Genomic DNA, 19,043 nt, shown 5'->3' with positions numbered 1-19,043 from the left:
CTTTCAATATTGTTCAAATTCTATTTTTTTTCTCAGTTTAATTGATTAATTTTTATATTTTTGCACTTCCCTCTTGTGTTCTCTTGTCCGGATTTGTGTTTATATTAATTTTTCCCTCGCTTCCCTGTGGATACGACCCGTTCTCATCACTTTACTATGTTAGCAGTTGTTTAAGAATCATAATAAAATTATAAATGTTTAAACTGGTGTTTCGAAGTGTTTAATGACGCGCTTCCGGAGACACCAAGTTTTTTGCGCCGTTGCTGGGGAAGCACGGAGAAAAAAATTTATTTGCTTTATCCGGATCTGTTTCATTATTTTTTCTTTTTTTCTTTATTACTTGATCCATTATCTCAATTTAATTCTTGTTTCTCTTTAATTCTACAGGACGGAAAAGCGAAAGGTGAGGTACCGAAGCATTACGGGACTACGGGATAGAAGAGAAAAGAAGAAAAATTGGATTGCGTTTCAGGTGTAGTCGTTCCATCTTACTTTTGATTTTTCTTATTTTTATTTTCAAACTCATTTTTTTGGTTGAATAGTGATTTTTGACTTTTTAATTAATTTTTTTAAATCCGATTTATTTTTTTAGTATTATTTTTCTTCTATTTTGTTTTTAGATCTATTCTTCTTTCTTTATTTTAATTTCTTGTTCATTTTTTTTTTTGCTTTATTAGGTTTGTGTTTTTCTTTTATTTCAGATTTAAAAAAAATTCGATTATTTTATTTTATTTTATTTCTTGTATCATAATTTTCTTTTGTTTATTTTATTTTTGGTTTAAATTTTAGATTCGTTTTTGTTCTTTTATTCCAGAAAATAAAAACAAGAAAAGAAATAAAAATTTTTTTATTTATTTTATTTTATTTATTTTTGCACCGTATTTTTCTTTCGTTAATTTTATTTTCGTATTAACTTTTAGATTTGTGTTTTTCTTTTATTAAAAAACGAAAAAAATATAAATAAAAAAATTTTCAGCATATTTTTTTTCTTTTGTTTATTTTATTTTCGGTTTACTTTTTTTAGATTTGTATTTTTTTCTTTTTTTTATCTATTTCTTGCATAATTTTCTTTTTGATCATTTTATTTTCAGTTTAATTTTTAGATTTGCATTTAGTTTGTTATAATTTATTTTTGGTAGTTGTTAATTCTGTTTATCACAATTAATTGTTGTTTTATTTTCTGTTTGCAATTATTATTTGTTGCTCTATTTAATTTCTTTTCTTTTAGTTATTTAATTGAATAATTAATCGTTTAATAGGAAGTTGTTTAAAATTTTGAATCTGAGTTTAAATTTCGAATTTGAATTTAAATTTAAATTTTAATTTGAATCTGAATTTCAATTTGATTTTCAAATTTCGAAACTTAAATTTAAATTTTTGAATTAAAAAAAAATAAAATAATTAAATAATTAAAAAAATATTTAAATAAATAATTAATATTTTAAAAGTTTTGCATTTGCATTTCAAAATCTAGGATTTGATATGTTTTAGAGCATGCATCATATATGATTATTTAATTGGTGAAATTATTTTGTTAGTTATGAATGTGCTAGGTTTCATTTTATTTTAATTACTTCTTGTGCTTAGTTTATTTTATTCTTTTATGTTATATTGCTGAGTTGCATTTTAGAAATAATTGTGCATGCATTGTAATTAGTTGCATTTGCTTTATTTGTTTTGTTTCTTTCTGTTAATCCATTCTAAGGGCATCCAACTTAAATAAGATAATGTGGGGATTTCATCACCCTTCCTTAGCCCAAAAATCACCACCCTTCTCGTGCGATTTACCCTAAACCCTAATTTACAATTTGGATATCAAGATCCTTTAGGGAAGCTTCACACTTGGTTCAAAGGTGTGCTGAATTTTAGGAAAGCTTGTAATTACTTTCCATAACCAGCGGTTGGTGTCAAAGGAAAGAGGTTAAACGGCTACGCCGAAACGGGTTTTGTGGTTATTTAATTAGGTCCTTGCGAGAGCAAGAGGAGCCTCCCACATCCCCACCTCTTACTTGGCTAACCAAAGGAAGTGGTGTAATTCCAAGTGAACCTAAGAGGATTCACATTGGTTGAACCACTAGTTTAGGAAACCCTAGGTCAGCTCCTAGGTTGTGTGGTTGATTTGCTTGCATTTTTTTAAAATTTAAAAATTCAAATTTGAATTTAAATTTTAGGAATTTAAATTTCAAATTTCAAAAAAAAATAAAATAATAAAATTTTAAAAATTCAAATTTGAGTTTAAATTTTAGAATTTAAATTTCAAAATCCAAATTTGAAATTAAATTCAAAAATTTAAATTTCGAATTTCAAAATAAAAAAGCAAAAAAATAAAAAAAATAAAAAAAATTAAGATTGAGTTTAAATTTTAGAATTTAAATTTCAAAATCTAAATTTGAAATTAAAATTCAAAATCTAAATTTGAAATTAAAATTCAAAATCTAAATTTGAAATTAAAATTCAAAATTTAAATTTTAAATTTCAAAAGAAAAGAAGAAAGGGGTTAAAATAAGATAAAATGAATTCAATGGCTAGAGTTTGTGGAATGAGAAACTACTTCCAACTTGAGCCACAGATAGATTGGAACCATGTGTCTCGACAACTTGACAAGATTAATGGGATGACCCAAAGAATTGACTTAGTCCTTGCATATCGTTAACAAAGTGGCCCATACCCAACCTTGTCATCCTATCCATCATGTTCCATCTATGCAAGCTTGGCCCATCATGTCATTCAATGCCCTGTGGCAGGCCCATGTCAACCAGTTATTCCAAACCAAGTACATGCGGCCAATAGGTTTTTCCAACCCAATGCTAACATATTCTCTAGTCCATATAACCCTGGGTGGGAAAATCAGCCCAACTTCAATTATAGGGCCCAAGTCCAAGAAAACCCCCTACCAGATATGCATTCTCAATGATCTGAAGCCCAGGCTCGTTGGGAGTACAATGATTACCCTAGGACTCAAATGGCTCAATCATGTCAAACCTATACACAGTCCCAACAGCAATACCACCCATCTAACTCAATGGCCCAAAATTTTCAAAGGACACAAGTACAGAGTTCATTCCAGCAGGTGTACCCTAGGAACCAACCGGTTCAACCTTATCAGGCTTACCCATAACATCCTCAAACCCGTACCGTCGATGACCAATTCATGAAGGTTCAGCAGCTGATCCTAAATCAGCAACAGTCCATCGATAGGTTAGAAAGCCAAATAGGACAACTATCAGAAGCCAAGAAGAGAAGAGGAGTAGGGAAATTACCAACTCAACCGGTTGTGAGTCCTAGAAATCAGCCATCGGGTTTTCCTCCACAACAAGTTCAACCACTTCCTAAGAATCTTCAGCCTAAAAATACCAAGGCTATTATAACCTTAAGGAGTGGGAGGATTTTAAAGGACCCGTGTGAGAAAAATAGAGTTAATGAAAAGGAGTAGGAAGACCCTAAGTTGGGGGGAGAAGAAGAAGGAAAGGAAACTTTAGAAGAAGAGCCTATAGTAAACCAACCCGTAGTTCCCCTTCCAACTACACTCACAGTCAGGCCAGTGCTAAAGAACAAAGAAACTCACAATGAGGAGAGCCGGGAAGTCCATATTAACATCCCTCCCCTCGACGCGATCTAACATATCCCAGCCTATGCCAAGTTTTTAAAAGAGCTGTGTACTCAAATGATGGAGCCACGATCAGCCCCACAAAGAATAAAGCTCTTGGCAAATGTTAGTGCAGCTCTCCAAAATTACTTTCCCCAAAAAATGAAAGACCTTAGTGCTCCTCTCATAAGTTGTGTCATCTCTAGAATCACCTTCGGTCGGGCCTTATTGGATCTAGGGGTTAGTATAAATATGCTTTCGTCCATTCATGACAGGTTCAGGATCGGCGAGTTAGAACCTACCCCAGTAATTTTGTAACTCGCCGATTGGTCAGTTAAGACCCCTCAAAGTGTTATTGAGGACGTCATTGTTAGGCTAGAGGGTTGTCACTTCCCAATGGATTTCATCATCCCAGACATGACCCCAATCGAGGAGCTGAACCATAACCTGATAATCTTAAGATGTTCATTTCTAGCAATGGCCAATACAAACATCAACCGTAAATGGGGAGAAATGAACATTTCATTAGGGAAGCAGAAAGTCCAATTAAACGTTTGTAGTGCCCTTGAGTATCCAAACCTAGGGGAACATGAACGCAAGGTAGATATAGTGGACAATCTTTTAGATGCCCTACCTACCCCTTAGTTAGCCCAATCTAAACCCTGTCTGCTGAAAGATGAAACTGAGTCGGAGAGTTTAGATGAAGAAAGTGCGTAAATGTGTCCGGCTGAAGACGTTAAACTTAGCACTGGTTGGGAGGCAACCCAACATAATTTTCAGTTACTTTTAGGATTAGAGTTTTTGTTTCGTGATTCGAGACCAGGTGGCAGACCTTGAACCCCTCAAGAAAACCTTTTTGATTGTTCCCTTTGGCCCAAGTCCTTTTTGCATCAATCTAGTCATGTCATTGGGGACAATGGCATTTAAGTTGGGGGATGAGGAAAAAGAGAGAAAATTGAAAAAAAAAATGAGAAGCTAAGCCTTTAAAAATGTAGAATTAAAATTTCACTGAAAAATTTTTAAAATTTTTCCATTAAAAGAGACTCCCAAATAGAAAAAGTTGAGGAAACTTAAAAGAATACCAAATTTTGTATAAATTGGTAGCAAGTGGTAGGAGTCAAAATTGGTCTCATTTGAATATTGTCGAAACCGTTTAGAAATTGGAGAATACTCCCAAGTTTGCCCCTGCCAAGATAAGAAGAGAAAGATTGAGAAATTAGACAAAAATTCTTCAAATTATTAGAAACAGTGAACTACCATGAACAATGTTTCTGTACAAAAAAAAAAAGAGAAAAGAGAAAAAAAAAAAAGTCAATGGACACCCTAGACTTTGTAACTGGGTCTCTTCACCTAAGTTAAGTGTCGAGGTTCGTGTCAAACGGGAAAATGAATGCCAAAGACAGTCACCTAACACTTAGTAACCGAGTCTCTTCACCTAAGGCAAGTGTCGAGATTCGCGTCAAACAGTTGATGGTAACAAAAAATAAGTATGCATATCAAGTTCAGGGGTAGAAATCTGCTGTTAGAAATGATAAGAAGAATACATATCTGATTTTAAAAATCAATCTCAGATTATCAAAACAGTCTCCAAATGGAAGGGTAAATAAGATTTTTAAGCCAAGTTTCTATAATATTCAAAGTAAGACAGTTTTACCCCTTAAGCCCAATACCGATCTATACAGAGTTTAAGAATTCTGAAATTAGTATGCTTGACTAATTCTGTTAGGGGTGATCTTGAGAAGGAAAGGATCTCTATGCTAAGTATAATTTTAAGGCTGCATTGCTAAGGGACTAGCAATGGTTAAGTTGGGGGGTGTGATAATTCTGCATTTTGATGCCTTAAGGGCATCAATTCAGGGGTATTTTCGACCTTAGAGTAGTCAAATTGTATCATTTTCCTAGTTAATTACTATGTTGTGACCTCTGAGGGTCCTTGTGCAAAACTGGGAAGTTTTCATGGCTAAAATGCTGATTTTGGGAATCTGGTGTGAAGTCCAGCTGAGAGAGGGGGTGTCTTGTGAAAAACTAAACGCAGGAGGGTGCCTCCTAGCTGCTAAACCCAGTTTGGCTCCCCTCCTACTATATTAGCATGCTCCCCACATTTTAGCAAACCCTAGGGTGCCTTTTAATCCATTCTTTTCACTCTTAGCAAACCCTAACCGCCCCTAACTGATTAATCTCCACCCTCCACTCATAATCTCCACCATCTATTCTAGGGCACTCTTTTTGTAGTTTTTAAACCCTAGGGTGCCACCTAACTGCTAATTGTCACCATTCAGCCCCTAACCATTAAATCTCAGCCCTACATAATATTGGTCACATTCTCCTTTTCCTCTCAACCTTAGGATCAACCTAAAATCATCCTAACCCTTCATTCTAAACCCTAAGGCACCCATATTTTTGCTAAAACCCAGCTGCCACCCCCCTCTTTCTCTCTAATTCCAGTTATATTCACCCTTCTCTATAAAAAGGACCCAAGAGATCTTGAGAAAGTGTTGGATTCTGCCCCTAGGTAAGACGGAAGGCTGATCTTAAGAAATTCAATGGTAGAGGAAGAGGAGGATGCCCAGGCAAGAGAAGGGGTTCCTACTTGTAGTTCGCCAACACCACTACTACCACCTTTGGAATCGGATTCCAACTACTTTTACTTTATTTTAGTTTTAATTTTTGTTCTTTCAATTCCAGTTTCATTATTTACTTTCTGCAATTTATTTTCATTCCATTTGATCTTCGTTTTATTTTCTGCAGATCTACAATTAGGCCAGGTTAGACGGAAGGCCTAGCTCGAGAAGTTCGAGGGTCAAAGGAGAGATCCAAAGACTGCTACCTCTGATCAGATTGCAAATTTTTATTTCATTTCTTTTGTTAATTTATTTATGTATTTATTCATGTTTTTGCACATTTAACTTTCAGTACTGTTCGAATTCTATTTTTTTTCTCAGTTTAATTGATTAATTTTTATATTTCTGCACTTTCCTCTTGTATTCTCTTGTCCAGATTTGATTGTATCTTAATTTTTCCCTCACTTCCCTATGGATACGACCCGTTCTCATCATTTACTGCATTAGTAGTTGTTTGAGAATCAGAATAAAGTTATAAATGTTTAAACTGATGTTTCGAAGTGTTTAACGATACGCTTCCAAATACACCAGGGCCTTACATTACTTTGTTGAAGTGTTGTTGTGCTATTTGAAGAGGTGCCTCGATTACTCTAGTATCTCAGACACCGCTTATTGCCTTCTTTAGTCTGATCGTCCAACTCTCTTTGATTGGGATCTCTCTATGTAGTCTTCATTTAAGGTCCCCATTGTAATTCCGATAATAATGAGGTGTTTTGGGTATAGAGAAGTTGGTTTCTCTTTCATAGATTATGATTTCCACATGCGTATATGGAGGAAAAGGATCTAGTGAATTTACATTTTTATTGAGGTGGGGGAAATGACCGGTACTCATTTTAAAATTGGGTATTGCGTTGTTACTGTTCCCACATTGGTTTTTACTACTTTCTAGATTATTTAGGTCGTGTGTGCGGCAATGACAATAGCGATGGGGCCATGTAAATGCTTCGAGAGATATGTGACGATGAGAGAACGAATTGAAGCATTTAATCAGATCATGGAAACCAAGAGATTTGATTAAACCGAAACTTTGCTTGATGGTGTATCACACGAAGGCAATATGGTTTGATCTTTCCTCTAGTTTAGCCCCATGTTTCTTGATAGAAGGCATTGTGTCAAGAAACATGTGTTATGTGTATTGCATGTCTTGATAAAATGTCTTTTGTAAAGAAACATTCCATCTGGGACTTGTGGCTTACAATTTTTTGTAGCCCCTTGTGTTTATAGGAGTTCTATTAGGAGGTAGGCGGAAGTGGGTAGACAAATGTGCAATGTCCTTATAATTAAAAAGGCGATCGATTGTTTCAAGCACAATGGGCGAATGTTGGTGTAGTCGCTGGCACATTGGGTTGTGCATAAGGTCATTGTTAACCGTCCAAATGATTTTGAGGGCGTGACAACTTTATTTACGTTGTCTTTAATGACATACCACCCCTTTTAAGGGTATTCTTGTAATTGTCTATTTCTATATCCGTATTCGATTAGATGAGAAAGCACGGACGATCATTTCAATAGTCACGCAGCGTGTCCTTAATCCTCGGTCGTCCTCTATTCGGATATCAAAGAGCTCTAAGTTTCCTTTGATTGTCGAAGAGCTCTATTTGTTTCTTAGTGTTGTTCATGGAATGTTCTTCCTTGTGGTCGTCCTCTATTCGGATATCTTTAGGGTTTATTGTTGTCTTGCCCTAAATGGCTCCCCGAAAGCAAAAGAAAGTCGTTCGAGACATCTGCCCGTTCATAAATTTTGTGAGAGAAGTTGATATGGGGAGTTGCTCTCCGATTATGAGATGGCCAAAATGTCGGATCTTGGCAAGGGTTTTTGGCTCCCCGTGCATATATCCTTGGGCAAAGACAATACTTACAATGCTGTGGAGGGAAATGAGCTTCTTTGCTTATATGGCTGGCAGAAATGATGCATAGTGCATAGGTGTCCGGAACCAAAGACTGAAATCATGAATGATTTTTCACTAGTTTCACATCATGGACACTGTATGTTCTAAAGAACCCTATGTACTATAGGATTTTGCACAGCGCTGGCCTTTTGAGATTAGTTGGTTGTTTCATGCATCTGCCTGGTCGTGGCAGCATGGATTTTATGAAGCCGCTATTGGCGCATTGGTCTTGTCAAACCCACACCTTCGTTGGTGCCTTTGTCAAGTTCGGGGTTATAATAGAGGATGTTGCTACTTTATTGGCTCTCCCTTTTATTGGGACTATTTCGGTCCATGGATTACAGTACGCAAAATCCATCCCTTATGATCTCTTGAGCATTTATAGGGAACTAGTGGACAAGGTGGATGCCACTTCAGTCCGTGGTAAGATGCCCTTGGATGCGTGGATTAAACATTGGTTCGAGTGCAAGAGTACAACTGATGTTATGGTTAGGAAGGTGGACGACCAATGTCAATTGGCTCCATTTATTCTCTACATCGCATCACGATTCATGTTCTATCGCAGTCCTGATTACGGCATCCGAATGGTATTAGCACTATTCTCACCATTCATGTAGTAGGTGGGTACCAACTTTCCTTAACTTTAATGTTTTTGGGCTATTTGCATGAGCAAATGGATGATGGACCCTAGATGGAGTTGATGGTCTTCGTGTGTTTTCTCTTCATTCTTCTTTATGTTCATCTGCGAAAGGTTTAATTTGGATGTGACTCCCCGGAAGCCCTCTCCAATGAAAGTTTGTCAACACCCGATTTTTGCTTGGTCCGCTGTCTGAACCTCCAATTCACCCTGGATGCCCAATCAGACACTCCCGATCTCTCTGAAATATCCAAAAACCTAAAATTCTCAACTTTCAGCCTAAAAGCCCCTAAATCCATCATTAAACCCATCTAATACCAATCCAATGGCCCTGATCAACCCCCATTTACATATTAATCCTCAGATCAATCACAACCATTAAACTCAAGACCTCCTAAAATACCTACCCAGCAAATTTCAAATCAAAATTCCTTTGTTTACCCATTAATCAAACCAAGATTTTGTTCCACATTTCTCGTTAGCCTAAACACACGGAACCCAGATTCCCTTGATCATAACTTATTCCAACAGATCAAACCACACCATTAAACTCTAGATACACCAAAACACCTACCCATAAAGTTTTAACCCAAGATTCTCCCATTTACCCTTCCATTAAACCAAGATTCTATTCTAGATCCCCTCGTTAACCCAAATTTCTACGATCTTGACCGCCCCCCCAAACCAATCAGACATTACCACTAGATCTTGGATACCCTAAACCACCCACTTGTAAAGTTGCAACCCAAAATACCTTTGTTTGCCCTTCCATCGCACCAAGATTTCATTCTGAGGCTTTAGATTGACCGAATCAAACCCATTCCAGATCTTCCCAATCTGACCCCACTAATCAACTCAAAATATCCAAAAACCTCATCCTACCAAATTTTAGTAAAAAATACCCCTGTTTACCCATCCATCTAAAATGATTTTGTTTTGACCAATTTCATTAACCCGCACACATAAAACCCCTCTCTGTGGTCAAACCCATCTCAACCAAAAAATCTTGGTCATCCATCAATGAACCCCAGATTAACCCCTTAGACTCGGTTTGACCCAGTTTTTTAAAAAATTACCAAAATGCCCCTAGATTTCCCTAAATTTACCAAAATGCCCCTAACCCTACATATAAAAGCCCTCCTAAGTTTTCAATTCAAGATAATACATTGTTCATCTTCTTCCTATTTCGAGCAAAGCGGCGACGGATTTTCTCCAATTTCTGAACTCCATCCCTTCCTCTCTTCTTCCTATCATTCTTCTTCTTCTTCTTCTTCTTCTTCTTCTTCTTCTTCTTCTTCTTCACCTTCTTCTTCTTCTTCTTCTTCTTCTTCTTCCAATCCATTCTAATCTATGGAAACTTACTATTCACTACTATTGTTCATCGTCTTCTTTGATGAATAACAGCAACAAACCAGCTCCTCCCCCGACCATTTTCTTCCTTTCACACTTCCAATCTCTCTCTCTATCTTTCTCTTTCTCTTCTCTTCCCCTCCTTTTTCTTTTCCTTCTTCCTCTGCCTCCCCCCTCCTTTGTTTTCAAGATGAATGAAACCATCGCTGCCACTGCAACTTCTAGCAACTACGGTGATCCCTTCTCTTTTCTCTCTCTATTTCCTCTATTCCCACTGTTTTCCTCTCTCTTCCTTGCCCCCAACGAGACAAGTAATCAATCGCTGATGTTAGACAGTATATGCCCTTAGCTCCAATCAGATTGATGTATTTGATAACATTTATTATAAATGAATAAAAGTGCATAATTGATTCATGTGTTTCGGTGTGTTTCTGTGTAATACCCTTAAACTGCACACTTATGAGACTTATGTTAGTTTAGAATCTTCACAACCCTTGGGTAGATCTGGGGAGATTTATCCTGCCAAGGCTAAGACTGATGTGCCGCCAAGTTGGTTGGGGTGGCTTGTCTCAGCTGCCAGGGTAATACCTGAGGAACATGTAGTGTAGGTTTACTTGAAACCCTGAACCAGACCAAATTCTAGTATTAGCCTAGACCTTGGAGATAGATGGGCAAAACTGGAGTGTTACACTTGACCCCTAGACTCGATTATGGTACTGCACTAGGTATTGGATTGGGTTGTCTTTGATATGCCAATCAGTGAGATCCATAGAGGGGGTCAAAACCTAGGTATGTCGGGAGAGTCTGAGAATTCATTTGAGTGGGTGATCATAGTGACAGGATCAGCCCCTTAGTTGGACAAAGTGAATGATTGGGGAATGCACTCTCTCTGATGGAAACCTAAATTGTCGGCAGTTGATTTCAAATGTTGAAATTTGTTTTGCAAAATATATTTATATAAATATATATATATATATATATATATATATATATTATGGTTTCAAAATATTTGCAAAAGGTTTTAATTCCCGGGATCCATGTGAGTAGAGAGTGCAGCACTGTACCTTGCAACCGAGGGAGAGGTCCTCTCTTGTCGAGCGGTGTTTGATCATTATGGGCTGAAAGGTTAAGTGTAAGACCATTGAGGATAACACTTGATGGGCTAATCTTCCATCTACCCACAGTCCTTGGGTTTTCATAAGGTGGCTGGACCCAAGTACCATTTAGTGTAAATGTTGGGCCCATTAAGAGCCCATGGTGATGGACTCAAGGGTTCACTGTCTCCTACAGTGAATTCGGCCAGGCCTTGTAACAAAGGCTGGGTTGAACCCATGTGGCTGATGTATAGATCGATGTAAGGGTCCCACGCCATACAAAGAGAGCCAACTAGTTAGCAGGTTAAAGGTGTAAGTGAGCACATAGGCTTATTGGGCCTAAGGCCCAATTCAAACTGGGCTTAAGTCAGTTAATTAAAATGGGCTAGATCTGATTTATAATCTGATTAAGATTAGCTGAAGGATAAGATAAGTCTTATCCATTTAAGAGTCCAGATCCAAATATCAGATTTGGATCAAGAAACTCTCTCCTAATTAGATTAGGAGGCTGATCCAAAGAAGACTATAAATAGGGAGCGAATTCCTCAGTTTTACACATAGCAATCTGCAAAATTCTCCCCTTGTTCTCACTATCCCTACCCAATTCGATCTCCACTTGTGGAACTGATCAAGAAAGGTTCTTGATATTGTTTCTTGGCTAAAGAAACAATCTGATGTCGTGCTCACCAGCCCTTTACTCCATTCTTGCTGAAGAATTTAGTTCTTGCTGAAGAGCCGCCCTATTGATCCTGCTTCACTACGCACTGTGTCATTTTCAGTGGAAGCGGATTTTGGTTTCCTCGGGCGTGAACACCTTCATTGGGAGCTACTGCTACTTCGTTATCAGGTATATCCCTCTCATCCCTTTTGGTTTCAGATTTGGTCCAATTTTGTTTAAAAAGTGATCATTGAAAATGCATTTTTCTAAAATAGGGAATACGATTCGCAGATGGGAGAGAGAGAAATTTTTGAAATTTTGCCCAACCTTCCTAGAGGGTTCATCCATCCATATGATGGATCTCTCATCCCTTCAGTTGAAACGGTTGTTCGTCGCCCTCAACCCACCGACATACTGAACCAGCAACGCAGCCATTTTCTCTTTCATTTCCACTTAATTTCAGAACGCATTCACCATTTTCTAATCCCAATTTTCTTTCCTTACTTGCTTCATTCATTCTTCTAACGTTTTCGGTTTCCCTTTAGTTTCTTAAAACAAAATCACAGGTCCCCTATTCTTCACTGCTTCAGAGGGAGTTATAGTAACAACGTGACGCAATTCCATTATTTACTCAGTCATCGGTTGTAACCCCTCAATCGTCATTGTTTTTTGCCACGATAATCAATCTCAGGCCGAAATCTCCCATCTCTAATCACCAATCCTAGGCCAAAATCTACCTAGGCGAATCCATTATTGCTACCACTTTATTTATTTATTTGATTTTTCTTGTTGTTCATTTTGTTTTTCTGATTTTCTTTTCCTTTTGTGTTACATTGTTCTTATAGTTTGATGTATTTATGGTTATTTTATTCTTGTTTGACTAGTTAATCTTGTGTTTTGTGTTTATTTTTGTTTTGGGAACTTATGTGGGCCTCACCTATTGGACTCGAGAGAGGGGTGCCTAACCCCCTTCCCTCTCCCATTCAAGTCTTACCCGGACTAGTTAACTAATGCCTTAGGTTTTGGAGTCACTATCGGACCTAAATATTTTTGAAAATCATTCTCAGAGGTCCTTGGAATTACACCACCTAGGGCTGACCTAGGGTTTCCTAAACTAGTGGTTCAACCAATGTGAATCCTTTTAGGTTCACTTGGAATTACACCACTTCCTTTGGTTGGCCAGGTAAGAGGTGGGGATGTGGGAGGCTCCCCTTGCTCTCGCAAGGACCTAATTAAGTAAACACAAAACCTGCTTAAGCATAGCCACTTAACCTCTTTCCTTAGACACCAACCACCAGTTATGGAAAGTAATTACAAGCTTTCCTAAAATTCAACACACCTTTGAACCAAGTGTGACGCTTCCCTAAAGGATCTTGATATCCAAATTTTAGGTTAGGGTTTAGGGTACACTACACATAAAGGATGGTGATTTTTGGGCCAAGGAAGGGTGATGAAACCCACACCTTATCTTATTTAGGTTGGATGCCCTTAAATGGATTAATGGAAAAACAAAATAATCAAAACAAATACAACTAACTACAATGTATGAACAATAATTTCTAAAATGCAATTCAGCATAACATAAAAGAATAAAATAAACTAAGCACAAGAAGCAATTAAAATAAAATGAAACCTAGCACATTCACGACTAACAAAATAATTTCAGCAATTAAGTAAACCTATATGATGCATGCTCTAGAATATGAAACCCTAAATTTTGGAATGTAAAAGTTAATATTTTTTTCGATTTTATTTATTTATTTTTTTTTGAAATTCAAAAACTTAAATTTAAATTTCGAAATTTGAAATTCAAATTCAAATTCAGATTCGAATTAAAATTTAAATTTAAATTCAAGTTCAAAATTTAAACTCAAATTTGAAAATTTAAACAATTTCCTATTTAATGATTAATTGTTCAATTAAATAACTAAAAAAAGGAAATTAAATAAAGCAACAATTAATTATAACAAACAAAAAATAAAAGAAATAATTATGCTAAAAAGATTACCAAAATAAACTCTAACAAGAAAATTGTTATCCTAACAATTAAACCGAAAATAAAATCAATAAAAGAAAATTATGCGGCAATAAATAAAATAAAATAGAATAAACGATTTTTTTTTGTTTTTTATCTAAAATAAAAGAAAAACACAAACCAAATAAGATAGAAATTCGAACAAGAAATTAAAATAAAGAAAGAAGAATAGATCTAGAAACAAAACGGAAGAAAAATAATACAAAAAAAAAAATAAATCGGATCTAGAAAAAAATTAATTAAAATTTTGAAAATCACTATTCTACCAAAGAAAAGAGTTCGAAAATAAAAATAAAAAATAAATCAAAACTAAAATGGGACGATTACACCTAAAACGCAATCCAATTAATCTTCTCTTCTCTTCTCTCCCGTAGTCCTGCAATTCTCCAGTACCCCACCTTTCGCTATTTCGTCCTGCAAAATCAAAGAGAAACAAGAATTAAAATAAGATTATAGATCAAGTAGTCAAATGAAAATAAAAAAATAATGAAACAGATCCAGACAAAGCAAATAAAAAATTTTCTATGTTGCTTTCCCAGCAACGGCGCCAAAAACTTGGTGTACCCGGAGCGGACAGCTTGCAGGAACCCCTCCTGACAAGAACTTGGCATCCTTCCCTTATACAACCCTTGAACTCCTCAAGAAACCTTAGCCTTGTGAACTGGGTGAATTTTCCAACCCCTTCTCCAAGGCCCCTAGGGTCCTTTTTATAGAGAAGGGTGGATAAATCTGGGATTAGAGAGAAAGAAGGGGGCAGTAGTTGTGTTTTAGCAAAGATATGGGTGCCCTAGGGTTTCTAATGGAGGGTTAGGATGGTTTTGGGGTGATCCTAAGGCTAAGAAGAGAAGTAGAGGGCACCCAATATTACGTAGGGCTGAGATTTGGGCGCCCAGAAATGGATGGAGGAGATTAAGGTGCCTGGGGTTGAAAGGAGGAGATTAAAAGAGGTGGGTGGCACCCTAGAGTGGACGGCTGAGATAGAAGATGGAATAGAGGGCTGAGATCTAGCTTTTAGGGGCTGAATGGTGAGGATTAGCAGTTAGGTAGCGCCCTAGGGTTTAAAAGCTACAAAAAGATTGCCCTAGAATGAATGGTGGAGATTAGAAGAGGTGGAGGGTGGAGATTAAACAGCTAGGGGCGGCTAGGGTTTTCTAAGAATGAAAAGAATGGGTTAAAAGGCGCCCTAAGGTTTGCTAAGGAGAGGGGAGCATGCTAATACAGTAGGAGGGGCGCCATTCTAGGCTTAGCAGATAGGAGGCGCCCTCCTGTTCTCAGTTTTTCACAAAAACACCCCCACTCTCAGTTGGACTTCACACCAGCTTCCCGAAAACTGCATTTCAACTAGACATGTTCATGGGCTGGGCCGGGCTTTTAGTCCCCATTAATGAAAATATGCTAGGCCTGAGCCCGGCCCGACCTACGGGCCTATAACTTGGGCCCGAGCCCGAGCCTGATAAAAAGCTCGAAGCCCGAGCCCAAGCCCGAAGCCCGACCTAATAAATTTCGTAGAGAGAGAGAGAGAGAACTCACCGTCGCACATTGACAGAGATCCCTCATCAGTTCGCAACTTCGCATCTAAGAGAGAGAGAGAGAGAAAAAAAACTCACCGTCGCACTTTGACAGAGATCCCTCATCAGTTCGCAACTTCACATCTGAGAGAGAGAGAGAGAAAACTCACCGTCACACTTTGACAGAGATCCCTCATCAGTTCGCAACTTCGCATCTGAGAGAGAAAGAGAGAGAGAGAAAACTCACCGTCGCACTTTTACAGAGATCCCTCATCAGTTTGCAACTTCGCATCAGAGAGAGAGAGAGAGAGAGATAGAGAGAGAAAACTCACCGTCGCTGCCGGAGTTATTGCGCCAGTGAACGTTTGTCACCTCACTGTGGAGTGTGGAGGATGTGGAGGTTGGAGAAGAAGGGTTCGGTTGGAAAAAGAAGAGGGAAAGAGGCAAAGAGATAATAAAAAGATGGGGCTATTTGATTTGGGTTTATTAGGTCTAGGTTTAGTTCGGGCCGGGTCGAGATCGGACCGGGCAATTTTGATGAAACCCGAGCTCGGCTCGAATTTATTGTGGGCCGGGCTTTTTGGCCCGAGTTTAAGCCCGCAGACCTATAACCATGTTCAAGCCCGTCGGGCCACTCGGCCCATGAACAAGTCTAATTTCAACCATGTAACTTCCCTAGTTTTCCACAGAATTTGCACAGAGACCCTCAGAGGTCACAACATTGAACTTAGCTGGGAAAAGAACACATTTTAACTTTTCTATGGCCGAAAATACCCCTGAAATGATGCCCTTAAGGCATCAAAATGCAGAGTTATCAGATCAATTTGAATGTTTCATCAGGAGCTAAGAATATTTTATCTACTATTTCATATGTTGTCTTCGATATTGGGGCACCTTCATCAGTTTAAAGGTATCTTCCAAAGTAGGGGGACAATGCTCTCTACCCTATTTGCGTCATTGTACATAGTCGTTATCCCTTTCCTATTTCCATGTCATTCAAAGACACATTAAACTACATTCGGCCTGATACCTTTCAAAGGGGTATGTAGAGCAACCCATCTCATGGGTTCAACCTCTTCCATCAATAAATTACTAGTTTTTCCATTCCTTTTTCTATTATCTCCTTTTTCCTAAAATACATAATCATGACTAAACAAGAAATCCTATTAGGCCTCGCTGCCCTTAGAAGAAGGTGAAGAATCCCCTTTTTAAGAAAATTGCATAATTGTGGACTTGCAATGAATCACCAAACATGTCTTCGTAAAAAGCTAGTTGACAATCATTAACTCACATATGGGAATACTCGACAAAAGGGGATAGCCTAATGAATAAAAGCATTGATACCTACCCATGCCCACCTCACTAAACATTCCAAACAACCTTGAGCTTACATCCCAATTTTTTTTCCATAAGTACCAAAATATCCTAAACTATGGTAGTTTTGACCATTTAAGCATGTATCCTCTACCTATTCCCCCTGAGCTAGCATAGAGTAAGGATATCATCATGACCTAGTGCTTCACCAATTGATAAAGGAAATGACTAAAGGCCACTTTTGGTCATTTTTAATTCTCAAGTAACCCCATTATTTCTAAAAATCCGTTAGTCAACTCGGTTGAGCCATTGCATAAAAATCTTTCCTTACTGAATTTGTTAAACTAAAAGACAAAAGTGAAAAAAAAAGAGAATAAACTAGGGCAATGAAGAAACAAAAAAAAATGGAAATTGGGGCAACTTAGTATTGAGGAATTGTTAAGGAAGAATGGAAAAATTGGAAAGCTTCAAGGGAATGGCAATCAAAGAAGATCAAATTAGGGAATCTGAAACATTTAAAAGTGGGTGAGAATGATAAAGAAATATTTGAAAAAGGTTAAAAAAAAACAAGAGGAAATATATGTTACAATCATTTTTTAATCAATTGGCTTGAGTATTTGTCTGTCAATTCTCTAACATGTGAAGTTTTCCATGATCAATGAAGAAATATGGTTCATATTGGAAAATGTGAAGTGTATGTAAGTAAAAAATGAGAGAGAAAAAGAAAGGAAAAGGAAGAACAGAATATAAACAAAAATGATGATGAGAAGAAAGTATTAGTCATGCATAAAGGTCAAGCATCTAGTTTCCCATTGTCAAATAGTCTTTGAGCCTTTTACCCTTCATTTCAGATCCCCTATCCTAAACCACATTTTGTCCTATTCACTAAGTCCTCAACCCTTTAGAAATTGGTAATTTAGCATGGAATAGACCTAGTTGGCTGGTGACGAGAGATTTTGTTTTAAACCTTTTTCAATCAAACATCTCGTTCATCACAAATCCTCCTATTAACCAAAGACTAGGGAATTTTCCCATAAAACCCAGGTGTTTCCCAAATTGAATCTATGATTGTCTCCTTCACATTTTCGATGCACATGCCTTTATAATTGCTAAGGTTTTGATTAATTCTTTTGAAGATAGGGAAAATACTTTTATCTCTTGCTAACGTGTGATGTAGGTCCCGTTGGACATAATTATTCTATCTTAAATCAATACTAGTGGCATCTCTTCTTTCAATCCCATAGCCTCCAAAAATGTGCAATAAAAGAAGACAATTTTAGTTTCCTTTCCATTTGAACTTTCGCATTGTCTCTTTGCTCTAGAAGTTACAAGAACAAAAGAAGAGAAGAAAAAGAAAAGAAAGAAGGAGAAATAAAATGAGGTCATCCTGGGGAATTTGGCATCCGAGTCAAGCACAAATGTGTCACAAAGAATAATCTCAAGTCGCACCCCTACAAAAGTCTTTCAAAAAGGAATTAAGTTGTTTATTGTGCACAAAAAAAATTATAAGAAAAAAATAAAAAAGAAAAAAGTAATAAAAATAAAAGTGTAAAGTGTGGTAAAAATGTACATAGAAATGAATCCCAAGAAGAAGAATGATCAAGTAAGAAATGACAATTAAGCTAATTCAAATCCGTTGAGATGATAGTTCTTGAATTTTTATCGCATGTTGCATTCATTAAATCTGACATATTATTGGCATTTTCTAATTTTTAGTATTGTCATCATTTTCATCATTTATGTTATTTTGTGTTAGTCTCATGTTTTCGTTATTGCGCAATACATTGCAAATTTTGGTTTCCATCATAATAATTACATTATTGTCATCATGAATCATAGTTTTTAATTAGATCATTGACTTTGTTATTTAATTGGGTTACCAATTTTTTTTTGCTCTTTGTACATTCTTGTCCCTATTGACTATCTTTCGATTATAGCACATGAATTTATTGAGTTTAATGCTTTATAAGCACATCTTGAATTAGGAATTTTCTGGTGCATAGCACATGATTTTTCGCCATTTGGCACATCATAAATCAAAACTTTCCGCTCTATAGTACACAAGTTTTCCACCTTTGGCACATCACAAAGCAGTGTTTTCTGCTACATAGCACATGGTTTGTTTGCCTTTGGCACATCACAAATCAATGTTTTCCACTACTAGTACATGTTTCTCCACTTTATAGCACATGAGTTTTCTGCTGCATAGCACATGGATTTTTTGACACTTTGGCACATTACAAATCAGATTTTCCGCTACATAGCACATAAATTTCTCGCCATCATGCACATCATAAATCAGATTTTTTTCTATATAGCACACAATTTTCCTCTACTTTGGCACATCATAA

The sequence above is a fragment of the Nelumbo nucifera genome, chromosome 1 (genome assembly GCF_055504915.1).
Source record: "Nelumbo nucifera cultivar China Antique chromosome 1, China Antique-T2T, whole genome shotgun sequence".
Lineage (NCBI taxonomy): Eukaryota > Viridiplantae > Streptophyta > Magnoliopsida > Proteales > Nelumbonaceae > Nelumbo > Nelumbo nucifera.
The sequence above is the reverse complement of the archived record's forward strand: the minus strand, read 5'-3'. Positions refer to the sequence as shown.